Source organism: Pollicipes pollicipes, unplaced genomic scaffold (genome assembly GCF_011947565.3).
Source record: "Pollicipes pollicipes isolate AB1234 unplaced genomic scaffold, Ppol_2.1 Scaffold_7231;HRSCAF=8579_pilon_pilon_pilon, whole genome shotgun sequence".
Taxonomy (NCBI): domain Eukaryota; kingdom Metazoa; phylum Arthropoda; class Thecostraca; order Pollicipedomorpha; family Pollicipedidae; genus Pollicipes; species Pollicipes pollicipes.
In genome coordinates, this window is record NW_023597034.1 from 41,351,948 (window position 1) to 41,371,596 (window position 19,649).

Sequence of the window (19,649 nt, forward strand, 5' to 3'; positions counted from 1 at the left end):
AAATCACACGGATGATCACGCCAAAAGGTCACGAAAAGGTCATCGTGATTGGCTGGCGCTTTTAACGCGCCGTCGGACGGAAGGTCACAGCGCGGACCTCGGGTGGGGCATGACGTGGCTGGTCGGGTTCTCTGAACCGCGGTGACTTAATACGTCGGAGAAAATGGAAAACATTGAGAAGGCCAAGCCTCTGCCGAAGTTATGATCGCTCAAAGTGTCTGAGGGTCAACACAAATACTTTTTGAAATCTGATGGACACTGCTTCATACCAAGTATTGGCAAGCATTTAGGAATCCTTTCAAATCATTACCAAAAATCTCAAAATTCATGGCGAAGTATGCGGCGTGCGGACGTGGAAGGCCAAGACTGACAATGAAAACGAGCTACCAAGCAGTAATAAGTGCCTAATTCTCAGTGCTCCTAAATTTTGCAGAGAATTGACATCTTTTTAACTTTTGGGTGATGCGTTGGTTCTAAGACATTTTAGAGGTGTTGGCAATGGGCCGATTTCATTTACTCAAGTTTCTTCCCTGGCATGACGACATTGCTACAAACCCATACCAACGCAGCGCATAGATGAATAAATAATTATTTTGGGCTTAAAGTTTATTCCTTCGCACAACCCTATTTCAAAAAAAGAAAAATTATTTCAATTAGCAGCGCGTCTTTATAAAAAGGAAGGGTTCGGGGAAAACTCCACAACGCCTTGTATGTCTCGTCTGTCTCGAGAGCTCATTTTGTTAGAGTCCTTGCCCTCCCACTCCTTTCCTGCATTTCCTTTCCAAATCCACCCGTGGCGGGGTGCGGTTGATTCACTTAAGGACATCGCTATCTGCCCCGACTGGAATGTCCTGCGGCCGGCGGCAGCGACCGCGCTAAAGGTCGGGTGACCTCAGAAGGCAGTGTCGGCCATTGCGGTATTTCGCCCTAACATTTGTCTGTCGACTCGGAATTTCACGACCGGGTTGTGGGGTCAGGCTTCGTGCAATAACAACTGCGCAGTGCGGCATAGCGCTGATGTCAGAAATTCATCCCACTTAAAGGTACGGAGAAAACCGAAAAGTAATGCATTGGCCTCGCGCAGTCGTGGTGCAGAGGCGCGGTCCCAGCCCTATTGTCCGACCGGCGTCAAATCGCTTACGTTTGGGCCTACCTCTCAAATATGTGAGCGCCTGGTTATGTGCGCGGATGTACCTACTTGTACAGCAATACCAGCAGTAACAAAGCAGTCTGATGGGGGATGGGAGGGCGCGTTTAGACCGTTATGTCATGATCGGAACCGCAATAATCGCCCGTCAATGACGTATGACGGCTAATGAATCATGCGGGTTTGGCAATCAGACCAGCCCTGCCGTTCCCATCCCCCCCCCCCCCCCGCAAGCTCGAGCCTCGACAAATGTCGTGCACTCAGTGCCTGTCTCTCATTCCCGAATCGCAAGGTGCCACCAATTGCATCAAGCTGCCATGTGCTTATCTAATGGTGTGTACGCTCCCCGTAAATGTGCGTTTCCAAGGTGTTCCCACAGCCGGTCAAGAACGCTGCTGCGTTTTATTGGCCTTCATGTAATATTCATTGGGAGAGGTTTCAAGGGGCCTTGTTTGCTACGCTCTTCCATGCGCATCTTCCTTTCCGCCGGTTGACGCAGGTCTGGCGAACACTAATACCAACTGGTCACAGAAGAGTCTCGTGGAATGATCGAATTGACATGAACTTGAGACCCGAGGTGGCGCAACAGGAGGTAGGCAGAGGGAGCATGAGTTTGCTTTTGCCCCTTCAAAAATTTGGGAGGCTCATTTTCCCCTCAAATTCAGGGCACCGCAACTGCCCGTATATTACGCAAGTTCTTAAGTGCTTTTGCGAGGAAAATGAGTAAGTGCTTTTATGTTTAAGGAGGGGGCTCATTGCGAAGCAATAGACTCCTGTTCTTGGTTAGGGGGCACTTTCTTTTTATGGAGGTCTCATTTCTGGAGCGGGAGGCCCCTGTTATGCATGTAATGGCCGCGGTTCCTGATCAAGATGTCATGATTTAGGATAACAAGGTCCTTGGCTAGATTTGGGGCCCCTCCGTGAATGGAAAGCATCCTGTTCTGATCAGGAGGTCCTCAATGCATCAGAAGGCCCTTTTCTGGAACAGGGTGCTCTTTTTAAGATGGCGTGACCTTTAGCTGCATAATCAGAATACCCCACCCAGAATGATTTTAATTGTCGACATGCGTTCATTTGGATACGCCACATGTAATACTTTGATAAGAGGGCACATGCCCTCCGTGTCCCTTTCCCTTGAAAACGACACTGCCAAGAAGGCCCCTTATGAAGACGCCCCATTTTGTCCAGGAGTCCTCTGGAAAATCACTCCCCCGACCGAAAATCCGTGGTGCCGCCCCTGCCTGAAACTAGCGCGACCAGTCCTAGCGCTACTGGAAGACCGTGCAAACCACTCTATGGTAAGATGGCATTCATCTGCTTGCACAGTTTGGCATACATTTACGGGAGCTCGGCGTTTAGACAATTTGTCTGTCATCTTTCCACGACTTCATCGGGAACCTGTTCCATTGCTTAACTGCAGGCTTGCGCAGGATGCCACAAATGAGACAAATAAGAGCCGTATTAAGCGTGACGCAGGTGACCACAATTTCTTGTGAGCTGTAAAACATCACGGCATATTCTCGATATTTTCATTTTTGCGTGTTTAATTGGAATGTAAAACTGTCGGCATTCAGTCGCGTACATATCAATACATGTCTGAAATTTGTTAACCGGGGAAGGGAGTATCCCCCGGGAGCTTCCATGTGCGGACACCCCCGTTACGTTAATCGATGACGTACTGCACAGCAGTGGACCGTACATGGTGTTCGGAGAATCGGCTCTCTCTGAAAAGAAGAGATTGTTTGCGTAAGTGGTTCAGTGCATTAGCGAGGAACATTATTCACATAGATAAGACAGTAGTGATGACCTTATTCCATAAAAAAGCCAGGAGAAAGGAGATATAGTTGGGTTGATTTTTCGGCAACAGACCTTTATCGAAATATCAACCAAACTACATCTCCATTCCCCTGGTTTTTCTCCGCGGAATAAGACTATTACTACTGTCTTATCTGAGGGCTAGTTTACCACGACTGCGCTCTCTCTGCTAGAGATCAGACGATGCGCCCCACGCTCTCTTCACTTGGGGCATAAGGACTGCTCCTCAGTGGTCATTTAGGGTGTGTCTGATTTTAACGTGGCGTGATGGTGCGGCCATGGACTTAAGGTACAATGCATTGATGCATCTTCCTCCGGATTGCATCACAAAAAGGGTGTCGAGTAATGGAGTCAAGACACGCTGAAATCTGGTCATGAACACAGCTTTGCGATGCGAATTTTCTGAACACGGCTATTGCTTGCTTAATCACATTTAACCGGAACCATCTCAAAAACGGTAGGTCGATTATTTTCAGACAACTCCAACTCATAACGCCAGAACAACAAGAGCGTATGGCCTTTCTTGCTGATATAAACTTCAAACTCGTTGGTAAAACGCTGACCACACAATTTATTAACACGCGTCCTGGGCCCAGGGGAAGGAGGTCAAGGTGCCCGCCCTAAAGGCTTTTCCAAAATTACTTATGCACGTTGCTTGGTACAGCTGCAGACAATCGAATAACCGAACTTTTGGGATAAAAAATAATTGTACCTCCTTAGGTCGCTGACCTGGGGTTAGATATGAAGGGCAAATCAAGGTAAAAACCAAATCGCTTTATTACTGGTGAACTTGTTTTTTGAATAGTTTTTGACGCTGATTTCAAACTCTTGGATCACAACAACTCCAGACGATGTCTTAATTTAACTTCATGAAGGTCAGGAGGGGCCAGACCCCTACACCTGGAGGCCCCTAGAGGCTCCTACAACAATGCCGGGCTCCTGCATCGTCCAGGGGCCCACATTGCCTATCAGAGGGGCCGCAAATCGGCCCCTCTGGAGACGACTCATTATCACCCACTATCACAAGGGGCCGCAAGTCGGCCAGGGAGCATTTGCTGAACAGGGACTACGATGGAACTCCGAACGCCAGACGGTCCCCTGCGTCGTTTGGGGCCTTTTGACATTGAAAGGAAACATGATAACTTACGATGAGTGTTCGCCTTGAGACAATGGAAGGATCCTGTACCAGCCAAGGGCTCTCCGGTACCTAACAGCGGGCCCCCCAACTGAAATCCAACATAGCCCCGTTAAAGAGCACTTTTTTGCACTTTTTCACTTACTGTTTCATAACACGTGCACGATGTAATCAGTAATACCAGTGTTCTCGATAACCTTCCAAATAGCTCTGAATTTCGATTTGAAGCAGCGGACCCTGCAGGGGAAATCTCATTTGACTGCCTGCTCACCACTATGAAAGTAATACACTTAATGCCTGGCTTTTTCCAACGTGTGTGTCCTGTATGGCTTGCAACATACTAATGTACCCAAACCTTTGTGTAATAGGTGTTAGGAAACTTCGAAAACTTCGAAAAACTTCGAAACAAAGTTCTACCAAAAACATACGCGAACATCAAGCCATTGCCCGGGAATTCTACGAAACGTTACACCATGGCTTTAATTTCTCACCTGTCGCGTTTACCACAGTGGCTAGTCCTGAGTTCTCATGACTAGTCCTAAGGCCCCATTAGGGTATGTTCATTAACATGCCGCAAAGGTGTGACATTACATTTACATTTATATTTATTTTGCTGAAGGCGAGTCCACGTGGCGGTTGTTGTATGCTTCGTCGTACAAGAAATGATGACAACACACACGCAGTACACAGAGGTACGCATATACCCACATGTAAAAGCAATTTCGGTCAATGAATCAGCGATTTAATACCGTCAGAATTCCTGGTGCGTGGGGACACGAACGGCCACCACAGACTGCCGGTTCCACGCGACGACGACGCGGTGTGGAAAATACCGCTGGGTGGCGGCGAGTCGGACGCGCGGCACATGTAGCGAGCCAGCAACGCCCAAAACAGCCCGAGTTTGATGTTGGGAAGATTTGAATCGCGTCACGAATAGAGCACGCGGTGCACTGGGAGATTAGGGGGCATGCAGTGTCCTGTGCACATCAAGGCAGTCCTGGTGATGTACAGGATCCGCGAAGTTATCCCTTCTTTTTTTAAGCGGCTCCCTATTGGCGAGCAGCAGACTCAGGTTGAACGCGTCCCAGTCGACGCGTTTCCACGGCCGCACGGTGGTGGTGACTGACCGTCGGCGCTTTCTGGGGACGGGAGAGCGGAGCAGCACTGGTTTGTGGTCCGCCACAGGCTCGAGGAGAACCTTAGCTGAGTCCCGGAGACCGGTCACGTTGATGGCGATCAGGTCTACCAGTGTTGATGTCCGGTGGAGCTGGTTGGGCTTGACAACCAATTGTTCAATACTCATGTCTTTCAGGGTAGTCTGGAAACCACGTACACCAGTGCTGTTCGGGTTGACGAGAGTGATGTCGTAGTGACGGGTAAGTTTTTAACTTTGCCGTCCTTTTTCCTCTACCTTTTAACTACTTCATACCACACACTAACTTTGGCTTATAACCGACCATGAGACACTATCCAACCGTGTTTTGAACTGTGGATCCTGCTCTGATGTTACCACCATCTTTCCCACTCGCAAGTTGGGTGATCCTTACCAATCCCATCTCATTTTTTTCAAGTTTTCACCCATTTTTGTTTGGAAAAGGTCTATCAATCCTTCACTGCTCCTTGTGCTTACGTGAAGTCCGTCCTTTCATTAAACTCCCGCTTGTACTGACAAGCCCCATTACCGAGACAAGTTGCGTTTCGTTCTTGTTCTCCATTATTTGCTATCACTCCAACGCTGCCAATTAAATGGTGATTGCAACCACACACCACACCAAGTACTGTCGCTCGCCTTTCGTTACTACTCCTGGCAGCTCAATTTCCTTCTTATCTGTCCTGCGTTGCGCTCTCCAAAATTAGAGACAAATGCCCCCAAACCCACTTAAAGTACTCGCCATCGCAAGAGCACCCAATAAACTCTCGCTTGTCTGTCGGAATGAATGTTTTAATCTGGCAGCGCTCTCTCTCCATACTGATGAGCTGACAAACAAATCCCGGCATCAGCGTCAACCGGCGCGTGACGTTTTTTTTTGACGTGGCATTTGGCTGCGTTCGATCTGTCGTCAGCAAGTTCGTCACGTGACCGCAAAGTCACATGGCCTGTGACGTCACGCACCGGCTGACGATGATGCCAGGGTTTTTGTCAGCCCGTCAGCATGGAGGGAAATCGCTACCAGATCACAAAAATCACTTGGAAGAAAAAGCGGGAGTTTGATTTGATAGCTCATGCATTGGCGATTACGTTAGGTGGTGTGGGGAACCTTGCTTCTGATTTTGGGAGATTTGTAAGGAAAGATAGATAAGTAGGGAATTGAAATGCCAACTGTAGTCATGAAAAGGTAACAGTGATTGGTGTGGTATGTGGTTGCGTTCCCCAGTAAATCAATAGCGTCATAAGTGAACGCGTAAAATGTGAAGAAAGAAATTAAACTGAATTAGAAATGGGACAAGCACTCAACGTACGCATGGAATAGATGAAAATATAGATAGAAGAAATGCCAAGAGTAGCCATGAAAAGGTGCGTGAGGGTGATGGTGTGGTGTGTTGTTGCGTTCCCCAGCAAATCAATAGCGTCATATGTAAACCCCTAAAATGGGAGGGAAGAAATTAAAATGAAATGGAAGTGGGAAGAAGCACTCAATATACGCATAGATGATGGTAATACTGGAACAGAAGCAACACTTCCAAACAACACTTTGTAGGTTGTGTGTCATGCCGACGGTCAGCCAGAGTTAATGTGGGGTCTGAGGTATAAGGTAAGGGAAGAAGGTAAAATAAATTTAAAACTTTCCCGCCAGCCCACATATCTAGTGCTCCTTCGGCACGCACGACGTCACGCAATATTAGCTGACAAATGTGCTGATGATAGATCGAAGGCGGCCAAAGGCCGTGTTCGATCTGTCGTCAGCGCCAGTCACGGCCCAGTATTCCACCTACGTCACGGCACGTGACCACAAAATCACACGGTCTGTGACGTCACGCGCCGGCTGACGATGACGCCAGGGCCGCGTTCGATCCGTCGTCAACACGTTTGCCAGCTGGAATGCGTGACGTCATGTGTCCTGACGAAGCGTTCGATGTGTGGGCCGACAGGAAAGCTTTTTAACTTAAGTTCCCTTCTTCTTTCACCTTTTACTTAGTCCACACACCTAACTCTGGCTTACCGCCGCCCATGACACACTACGAACCAATTGGTGTTTGTAAGTGTGGCTTCTGGTCCGGTATAATCATCACCCACCCTATCGGTACGTTGAGGGCTCCTTCCCATTTACAATTAAGTTCAATTTCTTCCCTCCCATTTCAAGTGTTTACTTATAACGCTATTAATTTACTCGGCAACGCAACCCCATACCACACAAATCACTGTAACTCACGTTTTCATAACTACTTTTGGCACTTCGATTCGGTTCTTATCTATGTTACGCCGCGTAACCCCAAAATTAAAGCCAAGTGCCCCCACGGCACGTAACGTACTCGCCGACCCAAGAGCTACCAAATCAAACTCCCGCTTCAGATTGATTTTTAGTCTAGTATCGCTTTCTCTCCAAGCCGACGGGCTGAAAAAATCCTGGCTTCAGCGTCAGCCGGCGCGTGATGTCACGGGTCACGTGACTTTGTGGTCACGTGACGTGACGTGACGTAGGGCGAATACTGGACCGTGATCGGTGCTGACAAACGTGCTGACGACAGATCGAGCGTGGCTTCGGATCTGGTAGCTACAGCGATGGCGAGTACGTGAAGTTGGGTGGGGAAACTTGTCTCTAATTTTGGAGGGAAATGCGACGTTAAACAGATAAGGAGGGAATTGAAGTGCCAAAAGTAGCCATAAAAAGGTGAGTGACAGTGATAAGTGTGATGTGTGACTGTGTTCACCATTAAACTAATAGCGGTATAAGTAAACACTTAAATGAGAGAGAAGAATTTGAAATGAATTGGAAATGAAAAGAAGCACTGAACGTGCGGATGGGACAGATGATGGTAATGCTTGGAAAGAAGTCACTTCCCAACAAAATTTTATAGGTGGTGTGTCATGATCGGCGGTAAGACGGTGCATGGTCTGAGCTAAAAGGTAGAGAAAGAAGGGGAAGTTAAGCTAAAATACTTTCCCGTTAGCCTACACATCGAACGCTCCGTCAGCACGCATGACGTCACGCATTCCAGCTGACAATCGTGCTGACGACAGAGAAAGCGCTACCAGATTAAAAGACCCTTCTGACAGGGAGGCGGGAATTTGATTTCGCAGCTCTTGCGTGCATGAGAACGTTTAGGGAGGGGGCATGTCTCTAAGTTGGGGGAGCACAACGAAGGATACATGAGAGGGGAATTGAACAGTCAAGGAAAGTGATGAAAAGACAATAGACAGCGACTGGTGTGATTCGTGGTCACGTTCCGCCGTAAATTAATAGCGTTGGAGTAGTCGCTAAAGATGGAGAACAGGACGAAACGCCACGTGTCTCAAATATGCGCTTTGCCAATGCAAGTACTATTGGAATTGTTCATGCATCGTTCCGCTGAAGCTCATTCCTGCTACTGGCTGTCCTGCTGGGTGGTTAGACACCCGACCTGTGAAGAAGATTAAAGCACATTCACGCATTTGAAAGCATGCACTGCCATACAACAAACTCTGCTAAAAGTGTCAAGGCAACGCGCCGGTAGGAATGGGTAAAATGTGGCACTCACAATGCACAAGAATAAAACCCCAACACCTAGAGAGTGACACTCACGGAGGGCATGTAATCCCGGCTAGTCAGGGATGAAAGGCTGACGTTCTTACATTGTTGAAGAGCGCAGTGGAGAACACGGTTACAGCAGCACAGGCAGCCCGGGCCCTCGCCAGTCCTGGCGAAAAGGTGACTGCAGAAATCCTAAAAACTAACCCATTTATACCGCCGAAAGTGGTCGGTAATAGTTCGGTAAGGTGAGCCGGCCTGACACTGATGAGACGCTAGGATCGTGTCGTTCCCCGAGGTCGACGTGGTGGCGGGTAATTGTTCGCCAGGCGTGCGTGACACAGCTGCCATGCCGGGCTGCTGGTTCCGCGGCGACGCCTGGCTCCTGTGTTCGCGGTTGCGTGGCCTCAGTGGCTGTGCGGTCTGTTGCGTGGACGACGCGGTGTCTCTCGAGCTGTAGGGGACGCGTTACCTTCCTGCAGCGGCGACCCTGTGGCTGTGCCGAGCTGTAGGGTTACGCGCTGTGACGCACGGGTCCTACGCCCACGGTGGCGTGGCATCGGACGCTTTTCTGTTAGGCTGGCGATGACGTGGTGATCCAGTGCTTGCCTCGGCGCCCTCGCACGTGTAGCATCGGATGCTGCTGAGCTGCAGGTTGCGTGAGCCGCGTAGCATCGGAATGCAGTCCCGTCCCCCGGGCCGGCAGTCATCGACCTTGAGCGTCGGCCCCCGGGACGGGCCGTGCAAACGGCACCTCCGATGGCGACCGGGCGTAGACTTTAAGTGTCGGCTGGCACCCAGGCGGAACGAAGCCGCAACCGTTCAGTGTCTGCTAAACTTCCACGAAGCTCTTATTTTCCACAGTACGGACGGAATAGATGCTGATAATATCTGAGCAGGATCCACACTTCCAAACACCGCTTTATAGGTGGTTCGTAATGGTCAGCGGTCATCCAGAGAGTGTATGGCCATATGTAGGTAAAAGGTAATGGAAAAAATCAAGGCAAAGTTAAAAAACTTCCCCGTCAGCCCTCACATCGAGCACTCCGTCAGCACGCATGACGTCACGCATTCCAGCTGGCAATCAGGCTGACAACAGATCGAATGGACCAGGATTCACTAGACCATTGTAAAATGAAGAGCACCGGCGATTTATGTCACGCAGTCGTTAAACACTCGATGTTTTCAAGTTTTACTTTAAAGTTAAGACAGAATTTATCTCGAGGTAGCTTCTCGCTTCTGGTCCAGTTATAGAGGGTAAACATGAAAAATAGCAATGGAAAAATGTATTCATTAATCAGTGGATCGTATACAGCAATTTGGGAGGAGGGGAGAATTCACTTTCAGGGGCTCTTTGTCAAATCTGTAGTCTTTCCACCCTCCCCGTTGCCAAGGTTCTGGCTGCGCTCCTGGAAGCATGCGATATTCCGATATTCAGGTTACTCTGCACCTATTTCGCTAATGATGCATCTTTTGATCACGATTTTTGCCTGCAATTAGAAAACAGTCTACAGGGCCTTTTGCGCTTGCTTTTTAATGCAGCCCCACTGTACACTAAACTGAGGAACAATTCAGTTCAAATTTTGACAGTGTTTTAGTGTCACGACGTATTGGGCCTTGCAGCCGCACAAGCAGCGCCAGTATTTTGAAATATCTGTGTTTTGTGGCGACTGTGGCGATCGTTTACTACAAGGTGAGCTGGTGGGTGTGTGCGTGTGTGTATGTGTGTGATGCTGTGGATTAAATGTGTGTTTAGCCACTACGATGTGGTGTGTAGTTACCTGTCTTTGTTTTTGAGAGGAGAAGCTGTGTGTCCATGCAGAATGCTTAAGCCTTTGTGCTGTTGCTCTGTCTATTGGACTATAAATGGGAAGCTGGATGACATGGAGGGACAAGTGGAAAAAGTCCACCCACTGCACTGGACAATATATGTGGATAAATGGACTGAATGAGTTAAACTTGTGCGCAGCTCAGGATAAATTGTGGAAGTTATCCAATTACATATGCTGAAAGCATTGTGGAAGTATGCTTGGTTGAAATCCTCATTACAACAAACAATACCTGGAAATGTTTGCTCCATGCACTGGAATTGGTGTTAGCTGCTTACTGCACCAAACTCGGGCACTCAGACTTTTGGCATACTTACACACTACTCTGAACATGTCTGACAAGACCTAATAATTTGGTACACCCACAAACCACGGACCTCATCACACAGTTCCAATGTTTTAAGGAGTTATGATGTTTTGAGAGTGGTTTCAGGCTAACTGTAAGTATCTGAGATCTGAGAAAAGTATCTGAGAAACTGCTACATTTATGATCAAACTGTATGAAATGTTTCAGTGAATATGCACACCAAATCCATGTCCAACAAGTTTTCTGTGTTAAACCCGATTGATTGTGTGGGAAACCAATATCCCAGATAATTGAATGATTGGTGCTATAATTTCTTGCACAACAATTTTGCAAAGTCCAGATTAAGTTCAAAGTTCACCACATTCTGGCTTGAACTGAGCCCTGCACAAATATACACCAGGCATAGTGTGCCCTGATCACTGAGGTGTTAAAAAATTATTTACATTGCTGTATCTAGTATACTGTGTGCAGGAACTGCCAAAAATCTATTTGACATAAGTTTGAACTGTTATATTTACATTTGCAGATTTGCACATATAGGGTTACAGGAGCTTACAGGCTGGAGATGTGTGTTGCACTTGCTATAATTGCCAAGGCTCACCTCTCATCTCCCAGCACCTTATTAGCATCTTTGCAACATAATGATCATTCTGGTGGGCATTAAGACTTCTGCCCCAGTTTTCAATAGTGCTAAATACACTGCCTGTGTAAATCATGCTGGTACCAAGTTAATTCTGTAGTTTTTTGTCGTCTTTCTAGACAGTTGTGTGATGTGTCAAAACAACTCAAGTGAGTGCATGTGGGGTAAATGGAATAGTACAGTTCTGACAGTGAAATGCTGTTTTAAGTGAGTGTGTGTGGAACAAAGGGGTGCTTTGCTTTGTTATAATGCATGGGAATGAACCCAATTTCAGCATAGACAAAGCCAGGGTGACCATTGGGGTGGAGGAAGGGAGAAGCTAGCAGAGTGGAGATATTGTCACTGGCTGCAATGACATTTTGCACTGTAACTGATGTGTGGTGCCTGTATAGAATGTATGTTCAGGTGCCATAGGCATGCCTAGTTTTCCCAAGGAGGGGAGCACCAACTGTGTGGGGTGGTGGAAGCTTGGTCCATTGCCACAGGCGCTGCCTGATGGCCCAAAGATGTTGGCAAGCTGTTTCTGTGGACTGCAACCCCGCCCCTTTTCGCTGTTGGTGGACTCGCCTTTGGCAATTTTGTTAAGATGCTGTTTATTGTACGGAAGTCAATGACGGACTGTACCAACCCATTTTAGGTCTTCGTGTTCCGGGTGTTATGAGCCCTCGTCGCTCAAATCCTTGGAAGCGCCTCTTGCAGAAATGCTCTTTTCGCTCATCCAGCGTAACTTGCGCGAATATTTCCTACGACACGCAGTCATAAACTGTAGTGCTGGTATAGCTTTGAGGCCATGCTGCTTTGCACCCCTTTTACAAAGTCTGAACACACCATATGAATGATGTTGTTTGAACGACATGTATTTCCATGTCTACCAAAAATTATTACTAAAGGGCGTGCACCGCCGACCCACATCGCATTTCATACTGTTCGGAATCTCCCCATTTAGAATCCTGAAAGCTGCTCCGTCATGCTAGTTTTCTCATATTTCACTAACCATACCCATGCTGCAGCCGTCGTATTCACCAGTTATCAGTTTCTCCTGTAAACGGGTGGCAGTGCATATGACTCCGGAGAGGCCACCATCTTGGTAAGATCGGCGAATATCATTGGAGGATCCCTCCAATTTCAGCCTCTGAAACCGCCTCTGCGCATACCACATACCTAAGTATTTGAAAGCAAACGCAGAAAGGAAAACCAGCGGAAACCCGAGAGGGCGGCTGGACTCGGCCTCCCCGCCCCCTCGCCCGTAAAGGGGTTAAACGGAGACTTGGACTCAAGGTATAGCATACATTGCGACGAACAAGCAGAACTCAGTTTCAGCACCTTCATATATGTATTGCACGTCGCACTGTTCTCACGACGTCACCTGCGCTTTACGCGCGTCCGGTAACTGAGCGCTAGTGTGGACGGGCCTTAAGCAATTCACTGCTCTCTCACTATATCCCTTCAGCTATGTATTATTTCCCAATCGTATTTAATAAGCCATCGTCCATCATCAAGAATATTGGTGATGTTATCCTGCCAGTTCATCTGCATTTGTTTTTTTCAGAGGAACAGAACTTATTCTGAGTAGAGAAAATAAGAACTGATAAGCAATGCCACGGAAAAAGAATGCCCGCCCTAAGTCAAAACCGGAAGATGAAGAGCGAAAAGAAAAACTGGAATCACTGCTGAAGCAATTCGACATGGAAGGTGAGCATTTTCGCACGCGTGCAATAGTCACTCACGGCTTGTTAGCTGAAACGTCGTCCTCAGGCTGTTCCACAATCCATATTCATTGTATCATGTTCCGTTCCCTTTTCTGTTCCCTCTTCATTCGGTGTCTTACAATATCAAAACTGTCTTGGGTTTGATGGGTGTGCGTGAACGATGCCTTTGTATGGATGAAATCTTTGCATGAAAATAGAATAGCGTAAAGTGATCTGGTTTCATCTGGTGGCTGATCTGGTTTCAACTATTTTCTGTTAGTCACACATTGAATTGCATAGCTTCCAAACAGTTCACAGTTTGCAGCTCCATTTTTTGGCTTATGTGCAGCATGAAACATTTTCTGGTGTATGATCGTTGTGGAGGACGTCGCACAGTACGCACCTGCCTGGGCGCGGTTTAAGGTAAAAAAGCCTGGCCATCCCTTCCAGGATTGTTGTAAGGCAATGTGTCGTGGTGCATGTGGCAATGTTCACACGAGATTCCATCGAAATGGTCACCGATGTACCAACCCTCACATACAGATATATTTTCCTCAATTTTCCACGCACATTTTCTCAACAATTGCACTTCCTGTCCAGGACATAACAGTATTTGTGGATGGTCAATTAAACATGCTCCGACTTTGCTGTATATTTAAGTTGGGGCCATTTATTTAGCTTATATGTTAAATGTGTCGAAGACGTAGTGTTGCCAATGAGTGCACCTTTTTCATTCGTCCGAGCCTTAAGCCTAATGGTCGTGTTTACTGCCAATGGGTGCTTGGACATGGAGGTCACTACGTGCACCAGCCTCACGCTCAAAACACAGAATTTCGGGGTCACCACTCTGGCCAGTAGGCACAAACTCTATCCACGTTGCGCGCTCGCATGTTGCTTACATTGCTAAGACATGGTTGTCAGGGCTGCGCTCCCATCCTCCATTCGGATCATGTTCCTCTTCTCTGATGAGTGATGCGCACGGAAAAGTTGAACGACGTCACGATCGACGATCGATCGACGGACGACGATCCCGGAAAACCTGGCAAGTCGCTGAACGAATTGAGCCAGGCGGCACAGGATAGTGGGGCTTTCGGACGCTTCGACCGCGAGTTCATATCACGCCGAGATAGTGTTTTCTGTGGTTTTTTATAGTGTTTTCTGTTGTTCATGGAATTAATTATTGCTTATGAAGAGCACTCAACATTCATATTTTAGGCAGGAACTTTCAGGCGTAAGGTCCACGCTTCGGCGAAGTGCTCTTAGCGGTGTGATTTACGCAGGGAAAGCAAACGTTAAAGAGCTGAAAACAAATGCGTTTTAGTTAAGGATGCGACGGATGGCCACCTATTATCCTGCTTTGTCCGGTATGTCCAGGGTTGTTCTTTTTGCATGGGATTATGCTGTAAAGTTTGGGCATTACCATTAGCCCAAATGGAGGCAAGTACCGTATGGTGATGCCAATGTTATGACAGCGTTCAAGTCCATGGCGTGGGGGCCGAAGACAAAGCACAAAAGTGACAGTATCAACAGTGTTTCATGTATTCGTAATTTGTTAGTGCTGAATACTGATTAGGAATGCAATTTTTTCACTCGTTGAGAGAAACGGCATGAAATGATTTGTTGTTGCAGTCAGTTCCGTTCACAGGCAATCATGCAACCAGTGAGCCTCACAGTTACCCACAGCGAGCTCGAGATAACTGGGACACCCTGGAAGATGGCCTTGCCAAGCCTGTATGAGATAGGGGCTCGCCTCGAGGCTTTCATGGAGTCAGCATCCTCTCACAATCAAATGAGCCGCATCATTGGGTCGCGTTGCGGCAGCGCAGCGTTGCCGTTCGTATCTAGGTTACGCAAAGAGTTGACTTCACGCGCGAGGAGAGCGGTTGGGGAACCAGTTCTTCCCGATGAATGGCTTTCTCCACTTTCTTGATCTATCCTGAGATCATGAGCAAACACGCGCCTCCATGCTTTGTTTGAACACATTGATGGTGTAAACTGGACTGCCCACTTAGGAGTGCGGCGTCATTGTGCATTGTAAAGTAGTTTGCCAGGACCACGGGAGTAACCCTTCCGAACACTGTTGCACAAGTCGCTGCTTCTGCCGCAATTTTTAGACTTGAGCGATATGAAGGCGCGACAGTGATCAGTTATACTAGAATTTGTGGACGAAGTTCGCAAGCGTACAAATTCGATCATTTTGCGGCTGTGTTAGCTAATGCGGATACCGCGTGGCACACTCGCGTGGTCGTGAGTCAGCCGCCGACAGGGGATCACTTCTCACCTGGCCTAACCTGGCTGCTTGTGATGCCGCCAGTGGAGAGACGCGTGTACGAGATGCGCCGGAAAACGGAGCAGGCCGTCTCGTCCATCGACGGCATCTTCAAGCTGGCGCTGCTGCGGATGCCGTCGGCTGCCAAGAGCACGCTCTGGGAGAGCAGCCAGGAGGTGAGTGGCCCGGTCGGGGGTCGGGTGAGCTGGTCCGTGCAACTGGAGGTGAGCTGGATCTGACCTGCCCCGTGTGTTTAAATAAATAACATACTTAGCCCCTCGAAAGTACCGCTTTTTAAATTTCGAAAATTATAAGGTCAGCGATGATTGTCCGGAAAACTGTCGTCGCTGACATGCTTGTCAACCCATGTTTGTGTTTTGCACTTCCAAAACGATGCTTTGAGGATCACCCTCACTTATTCGGAAGCAGAATAATCCCCTGCCTGATTGTGACGCTCGTGACCGCCGAGCGGGAGTACACACCCATCCGTGGCCACTGTTGAGAGCGTGACCTTTTGGCGGATTTGCTGCATCCAGAACAATGTGTGCTTCACCCGACTGCTGAAAATGAGTTTACTTCTCATGACTCGCTCCTCTTCATAAGGCTCTTTTGACAATCGCGGAGTTGTTTCAAGTGACTTTGTGGACCATGTCTAACGTTGAAAGTGTGAAGAATGTCTGAAATGTAGTGGCATATTTTGAGCATTTTCATCATTCCTCTGCATGTCTGAAAATTTTTTAGTTGTCACTAATTAAAAAGGCTTCGGACATGTTTCAGACATATTTCCCCTGCATGTCTATAATTTTTCATGTTTCCCCTGCATGTCTGAAGAATGGCGACAATTCAGGGCCCCCAGTCAAAAATCCAGTGTCGACGCGCGAGCGCGACGGTCGTGGCCACGGCCCGCTCCGTGCCGACAGGCGCTGCCGCCGGTGCTCTCTTCGGTGGACGTGGCGCTGCGCGAGGCCGAGCTCACCGTCCAAAACAAGAAGTCGACGCGCAAGCGCGGCCGGCTGCCAGCCGCGGCCACCGCCGCCGCCGCCGCGCCGGAGCTGGTGACGCCAGTGCAGCCGCTGCGGCCGCTGCACGCCTCGACGCCGGCCGTGACGCCCAAGTTCGACCCGCGCACCGTGCAGCGCGCGGCGCCCAGCACCATCCGGCGCCACCGGCCGCAGGAGCTGCTCATGTCGCTGCGCGGCAGCCCAGTCATGCCGGCCGAGGCGCCGACAGAGCCGCCGGCGCCCGGCGCAGGCCGCCTGCACGCCATGTTACGCGAGGTGGGTCCGGCGGCGCGGGCGGCGCGCGCCCGCAGCCAGTGCGGGTGCCTGGCTCGGCGCGCGGGAGCGGCTCACCACTGCGCCGGCGCGAGTCGTAGCAGGCGTCGGGTTGTGCGTGGCGCGAGCGAATCGCGACGACTTTAGAACATGGAGGTGACGTTTGTCGTGCGCGTGACGCATGGGGTATGGTTGCCAGCAAAAGCTAGCAACGCGCGGTTCCAAGGGAATGCCTCACGGCCGAGTTTAAAATATCTTTACGCTTGGGCACCTCCAGAAGCGACCACTCCAGCGATTGCTCGATTTACCTTGCTGTGATGTGTTTTGTATCCGTTCCCTGGTATCTCGGTGTACTTTCAGTCAATGTTGTCGGTCGAAGCATAAGGCATCGAAGGACGTGTGGCTCCTGACCGCAGCTGCCCTTATCACTCCTGTCGCGGGCGTGGTATGCCGCCACAGCCGCCGTGTCGGGCAAACGACAATCACGGACGTGTTGCGTGCCCCGAAATGTCGCCTGCTCTGAGCACAGCTCTGACTGTATTCGCCTTCGAACTGATTCAAAGGTGTCGGGATCTCTGGGTCAGTATCTGCCCTGATTCTGGTGGCAGCTCCTGATCCACGGGTGCCTGTCCTAATCTTCAGTTTTCTCTGCCCGACGCGGTTTTCTCAGCATCAACCCCCGGTGTCTGACCTTCCGTTGCACTCCCGCTTCCGGTCTGTGGTCTCCTCCGCTGTTACCGCTGGGTCCGCCTGTCGTGGCGTCTGGCTGACGGGACCCCTGGTCACCATCGTCATGACCTTTGGTCGGGACGGTGACGACCTTCGGTCACCATCGTCATGACCTTTGGTCGTGACGGTGACGACCTCTGGTTACCCTCGTCATGACCTTTGGTCGTGACGGTGACGACCTTCGGTCACCCTCGTCATGACCTTTGGTCGTGACGGTGACGACCTCCGGTCACCCTCGTCATGACCCCTGGTCGTGACGGTGACGACCTCTGGTCACCATCGTCGTGACCTTTGGTCGGGACGGTGACGACCTCCGGTCACCCTCGTCATGACCTTTTGTCGGGACGGTGACGACCTCTGGTCACCCTCGTCATGACCTTTGGTCGTGGCGGTGACGACCTCTGGTCACCCTCGTCATGACCTTTGGTCGTGACGGTGACGACCTCCGGTCACCATCGTCATGACCTCTGATCGCCCTCGTCACAACTTCTGGTCACCCCTGTCACGGCCTTTGGTCGGCCCCGTTGTGGCATGTGGTTTCCTGCAGTCTGACCTGTAGCTGATTCTGTCCTGAACTCATATGAAGCTCTTGGTGTCCCAGTCGTGATTCCGGTGGTCTCCGTCCCAATCCTCTGTCGTGTTTCCTTAACCCTGGTCGACTACCCAGACGTCCGGTCCCTGGTGTCCCGGCCCTCGGGTTTCCTTCTGCTCCCGCCCTTGGTGACCCCGGCCCCTGACCTGACGCCGACTCCGTGTTCGCGGCAGACGGCTGACCAGCTGACGGATAGTCCGCCGGAAGATCTGGACGAGGAGACCGTGCGACTCATGGCGCGCCTCCGGGACGAGCTCAACAGCATGACCACCCTGTCGGCGGCCAACTGAACACGGAGTCGCCCGTCGCCGGCCATCTGGACACGTGACCACCCCGTCAGCGGCGAGCTGAACACGTGGCCACTCTCAGCGGCGAGCTGAACACGTGACCACTCTCAGCGGCGAGTGAACACGTGGCCACCCTGTCAGCGGCGAGCTGAACACGTGGCCACCTTGTCAGCGGACGAGCTGAACACGTGGCCACCTTGTCAGCGACGAGCTGAACACGTGACCACTCTCAGCGGCGAGCTGAACACGTGACTACCCTGTCAGCGGCGAGCTGGACACGTGACCACCCTGTCAGCGGCGAGCTGAACACGTGGCCACCCTGTCAGCGGCGAGCTGAACACGTGGCCACCCCGTCAGCGGCGAGCTGAACACATGACCACCTGTCAGCGGCAAACTAAGCACGTGACCACTGGCGGCGGCCAGCTGGCCAGGCTTGAGCCCGTTTGCCAGGTCAGCTGGCCGGAGCTGACCCGTCGCGACCCTGACCAGCTGTCTGTGTAGGTCTGGATGATCACAGACACGCACATTTGAGATGAGTAAGTTTCCGACCGACTGTCCGCGGCCAAGTGTTCATGAAAGGCTTACGGTGCGGTCCTGCCAGTTGCCAAGGGGCGACCTGGCGGGACGTGGGTTGGCCGCACAGCGATGCCGTCTAGGGCGATGTGTTTTAGGTAACTGGTTCTGTGTCAAAGAATGTGTTTTCTAATGCACGATGTAAACATAGCATTCTTCGTTTCAAATAAATCCGGTGTGGGGCTGTACCCTGACATCGATATATCTTGTTTCTTAAGCCGTCGCTTCTGGTGCCTGGGGTGCGATTACGGGCACATCGGTCTCTGAGAGCAAATGCCTTTCCAGGTTTGGTTTCTTGTTTTTAAGCTGTGTAAACGCTCTTTGTAAATAATTTGATACACGAACTTTGTCTGCGAAGCGTTCCCCGGTCGATGATTTCTTGCTATTTTCATCTTGTTTATTTAATGTCACCTGATAACAGTTGCCGTAATATTAGCATGTATCAAAACGGTTACTGACTTCGGAAATATTCCAGCGCATTATACTGTTCAAGCCATGCGCAAAGATAGGACTGGTCAATGCTTTTACTGCCTCTACTTGCTGCACTTGCGGAAAAAAAACATGGCCGGAAAATGGCTTAGTCTCCCTCCCATTTGACAAATGCAGCGCTTTAACTCTTCGCTCGTTTCGTGTAGTGAGCAAAAAATTGGAAACAAAGACGCTACACTGTTCATTTTGTCATTGGAAAGCGAGCACT